A 5,339-nucleotide genomic window follows, 5' to 3' on the forward strand; every position below is an offset into this window, starting at 1 on the left:
ATGTTACCCCTTTCTCTCAGTTATACCAGTTTCATACATACATAGACAAACAGGAGCAGGATTTGGTTTAATATATTTATTTAAGCACTATGCTCTATGGAAAAAGCCACAAATTGCGATTATTAGGAAAATGAAAAACAACACTATTATCATTATGATGAGAAATGAGAAACAGATAAAAAGTCCCAACATCCTGTCACACTAGTGAATCTAAAATCGTTACCTGCACTACTAAAAATCTACATGAGAGCAATAGCAGTGTTAGCCCTAATTTGCCAGTACTACCCTTTGCAAGGAAGACCCATCTCATACATGCATAATAAGCAGGGGTTGCCTGTTGGTCTGATGGCAGTCCTTCCAGATATTTGGAGCTATGAGGCACAGCATAAGATGGCTGGCTGGAATGTTCCCCTCTAACCTGGTTTGTGGCAGTTTGTTTACAACAAAACGTGTTGTTGTTCTGAGAACTGCCCTGATGTGATAATGCACCTTTTCTGTGTAGGGTAGACATTGCACTCTTTGGAGCAGCAATACTAGGTAAACAATAATGTACAGCCTTGTGCAAACCTGGGCTGAGCACAAGATGAAATGTTGTGTTAAAGAAGTAATAACAAATTCTGCACGGATGGGCAGCTGAGAAAAATAATAAAATCACACCGCTAAAATGAAGCTTTTGCTACATTATTAAAAAGGAATAAATGAAATAAACTAGGTAAAAGGGCACAGACGAAAGGCCTAGAGCCAAACTAAATGTGCCCATGCATAGCACTAAAAGAACCCCATAACACCATATCCATTGTATGTGCAGAGGTCAATTCTAAAAATCCTATGCTAAAATCGCTATTCCTACACCGCTAATTAAAAGCAGGCTAAAAAGATAATGCGCCCATGTCGACAAGCTTGACAGATTAAACTGAGGCCTAATTAAAACAGTCAACTTAGAATTTGAACAAAAATAGATGCAAATTAAGGCCAATTATCAATTTTCAGCATTAGTTGTGATCCTGCAAAAATTACCAATATCATCAATGGTGATGGAATCCAGGAAAGATCCCACTCTGGCAGGTGATAAGTTTAGTAGCTTGTTGTCAGGAAAAGAGAGGAAGCACTCATGTTCCAGTGTCTGAGCCATAGGTCCGGCGAGGTTGGTGTGAGAGACTGAATACTTGTATGATGTTGAGTATATAGATATGAAAAAGGGAAACAAAAAATATTTTGTATAAATAGGCACTGTCCCAGGAGGTGTAGGGCATCTTTCATCATCTTGACAAGCATTGTCTGACAAGATTTTCTTCCTTTCCTTTTCCTTAGGGGCTTATGACATGGCATCGCCGCCAGATCCGTCCAAAAGAAAAATGGAGATAATGCAGTGAGTATGGTGAAGGTTCCTTCTTACTTATTTTTCCCATCATCTAAGGTACCAGAGGTGTTTCACATCAGGTGTTTTATCTTGTCATTTCCCTACAGGGCATTATTCGAACACAAGGAGTGTGCCCAAACAATACTGTGAGGATTTAGGTGAGTAAAGGAAAATAATATGTCTTATACTGTGGGTTCCAAGAAAAATTAATGGTAGAGTAATAGTTCAGCAACTTCACCACTTAAGGAATTAGGGGTATTTTTAGGGTGCTCTCAGCAGTGACCTCTTTGTTTACCATCACACGTACTTCAGATGGTCCCCCCTTTTTTGTTTACAGGAATCTCAGTATTATCTGAATGCAACCCCAACTGGGCTTTCTTCTCTCCCATGTGAGGCTTCCTCTTACCACTCCCCTGTTTTGGTCGCTCACTGCACAGGCCACAGCTCCCCTGAGCTGTTGCTGGTTGTGACAGTGTCTCTGGCGGTGTCCATCAGTCTGCTTCGAACCATTCCTTGGCTGCCTCCTCTGGTTCCGTCGTGTCAACTTGGCTTTCCCCTTCTTGTTCCCGCTTTTCAGCATTTCTCTCATCTCCCTTCTTCAGCGCTGTGGGGCCAAAGTCGGATTCATTCTCTTCTCCTGCACTGCAATGTAAGCTTTGGCATTCAGCTTCACCATCCTCTTCGGTCCTGCTCTCCCAGCATCTGTGTCCCTCTTGTCTCCTACTTCCTGGTCCGTATCACACTCTCCTACACACCACCTCTTTGTTCAATCAGCTGGCTTTTGAGGTGGTTAGTCTCACCCTTCCCCTCCTGCTGGAAGAAATCCCTCATTAGGTTTGTCCATGAAGTTCCTGTCCCCTGTTTTCCTATTAACGATCTTCTTTCTTTTTCCAGGTCCTGCTACCTATGCAAAGAAGATGGACATTGTGCACCCAAACCAGGTAAGGAGGGGGGTCGGGGGGAGATTTTTCACAGGTGGCTCATATGAAGCATCCACAGCAGTCACAATGGGCACGTCTGGCAATTAACCCTCTTCAAGAACACCAGACTTACGTCCAAAGAAGGTATGTACTGCAGAGCAAGACACACTTCTAGCGCATGTCTGAATGGGCACCACATGCATCAAAAGGCAGGCTTCACACAATTCAGGACCAATGTGAATGACAGTGACCGATCGACTCCAGTTGTTCCAGGAGTGGTGCTCTAAAGCACTGCATCATGCTTTCATAAAACAGTTGGGCTAGTGGAAGTGCCATCATTCCTCTTTGTTGTTTTGGGGTAGCCCTTGCAAATGAAAAAAGCAACAGCAGAATATCGCGAATTAATGCCAAAGTTATCAGGAATCCCCAAAGACACTCAAAAATAGTGGACGGCTGAAGGTACCACGCTAAAGACAGTTAGAAATGTGCTGACAAATCCAGGACCAACAATCTTTAAAAAGTGTACAGTCTCAGAGGTGTTAGACACTTTACAAAGGTGATAAATAATTTAACAGAAAATATACGCAGACACGAAAACCATGGCGGTAGGCAGGGTCATAATGTCACCACTACTGTCGCGCCGGGTTGGAGATTGTTATCTCCAGCCCGGCATCTGCTACCACCATGGCGGGCAGTGTGGTACATTGATGGGTTGGCTTCAGCCAACCCGCCAATGTCATAATGTGGCAGTATGCACCGCCAGCCTGTTGGCAGTACTGTCGCCACATTTCCACTGACTACAGTGGTCATAATGACCCCCTCAGTGTATTAACCATGCTGCAGATGGAATTTCTGCTGCAGTAAAAGGCAACTTTTCTACCTTTTCGATGTTCCGCATGATGTAAGTTTCTTCTTTCTTAGCCATTATCTGTTGGTTCCATGTCAAATTAAATGCCGCAAACAACTCCCTCTAGTTGACATTTTGCCAGGGCACAAAACCACTTTTAAGAACTTGTAATGTCCAACCCAACTGCATAATGGACTTAATTTGACACTGTCTATGACGTAAAAATGAGGTGTTGTTTTGAATAATGTTAATTGCAGATGACACAATGTTGTTTAGGGTATAAATACTGCTGGGTAGTGTGTTCATAATATTATTGACATCGGCTAGAGCTTTCTGCAAGTTTCCCTGATCTATTTGCTTTAACAAGGCAGCAGCTTACTTTTTGGAAAGCATTCAGATGTAATTATATCTTGCATATAAGAAACATTTCATTTTGGTTTTCCAGGACCTAAAAAGAAATCTTGTAAGTTTATATCTTCTGACAGGAGACTAAGTATTATTCAATGGCTGGTAGTGTGAAAGTTTTTAACCATTGTTGACATAGTTTGCCCATGCTATATGTGGTGACAATACCAGAATGTTGTGGGGCGATATAACGAGGGTCAGGTCAGCTCGCTCTCAAATTCCATGTGGAGTTTACAAAATGCGCATGACACCAATTGTGTTCACTGGCCTGTTGGGACCTGAAAGGTGCTGTTCTGGACCCACTCGTTGAGCTGTTCTTCTGTGCTATTTAAAATCTTTTGCCATTTTTCAAATTTAGCTGGTGAAGGAATACCGGGCGCATTTAATTCTTTAATTTTTGCCAAGCCAAAGTAAATTGTTTGTTGTTCAGTTTAATCAAGAAATATAATTTGTAACGGGATAAGGCATGCTTCAAACAAAGCTACCCTACCTTGTATTTGCCAATCCAAAGTTCCCCACATACATTTTGGGTCAATCGACTCCAATCAATATTCATAGCCCTTTATAGCCAACTGGGAAACAAAGGAATCAGAATAAACCAATTTGATATCAGTTAACACATTTTTCTGCAATTTTGAATGTGGCAATTTAAAATAATACGATTCAGCATTTTTAACATAATGGCCAGTAAAATATGAACACTTTTCTATATATGTTTTTGAACTCCTCACTGGTGAGGTTGGACAATGTTCTTATTGTATGTAATTATAAACAGTTCTCGGGTGCTAGCTTTGTGCAAAAATAATGTCAAAAATAATGTCCGCAATGGTGGTAGCAAAACATTTCCCATAATTCACAGATGTTTGATAAACATCTTTACTTTCTACTACAGTGTAATATTCAATCTCAGAAAGCATAGAATCAGCTGGTTTTATATCCCAATAATCAGAAACAACCTTATTATAATATAATTCATAGAATTTTTGAATACATATGAAATCATTTCTGGAGGACCGATGAAATTGAACTGTACTTTATCTTAAATAATTCTATCAGGGATTGGAACAGCTGAAATGTTCACCTGGGGCAAGTCTCTTTGTTGAGGATAGGTAATGTTTTAAAAGCTCATCCACCAGTTCAGCATTAGAATATTCAGGTAAATAAGGACCATATATCAGCAGAAAGAAAACAATGACAAAATCAATTCACAGAAAGAAGGCAAGCAAAGTCAGAAATATCCACTGACAATGCTATGACAAATCAAATAGTTACTTTTAAGCCAGTTGAAAAGCTTACTTTCTCATGATAACAGGTACTGCAGAAGCCGCAGAAAAATTTGAAAATGAGTTGTTGATGTCGGCAAAATAACCAGAAGCAGTTCTTGCGAATACTAGAGCCGGTGCAGGTGAAGGAGAACTGGCAGATGTATCCATTGGTGGTTCATAGTAAATGATTCTATCCATTTGTGTTGAATTTGATCTGAATTTTGTATATTTCTTGTTGATGATGTGGAGACAGGAACGAATGAAAGATCATTTATCATTTTTTAACCTCCCCTAGCTCGGGGAAGTATCTTCATCATTATTTAGTTGTTGTAGAGGCACATCATTATGGGCAGTGAGAGGGGTACAGGAACTAACAAGCAGTCCTTTTTGTCTACTGTGCAGGACTGGCCACATGGTATAGCTTGACATTGTCAATCGAAATGAAGCTGTTTTCTTTAGAACCAGGCAGTAGAGGTAAAATGACTGTTCTGGTACCATGTATACCCAGGACTGGAACCAGTGCTCTATATGATAGATCAAAT

At 40.6% G+C, this 5,339-nt stretch overlaps 1 long non-coding RNA gene across 1 annotated transcript; it reads left to right on the forward strand.

Moving 5' to 3' along the window:
* The first annotated feature begins 1,311 nt into the window (after positions 1-1,311).
* LOC138288540 (uncharacterized) lies at positions 1,312-2,294 on the forward strand. The gene is made up of 3 exons (XR_011202445.1): positions 1,312-1,369; positions 1,468-1,518; positions 2,255-2,294. It is a non-coding gene; the product is annotated as an uncharacterized lncRNA (long non-coding RNA).
* Positions 2,295-5,339: the final 3,045 nt, after the last annotated feature.

The sequence above is a fragment of the Pleurodeles waltl genome, chromosome 4_1 (genome assembly GCF_031143425.1).
Source record: "Pleurodeles waltl isolate 20211129_DDA chromosome 4_1, aPleWal1.hap1.20221129, whole genome shotgun sequence".
NCBI classification, from domain to species: Eukaryota; Metazoa; Chordata; class Amphibia; order Caudata; family Salamandridae; genus Pleurodeles; species Pleurodeles waltl.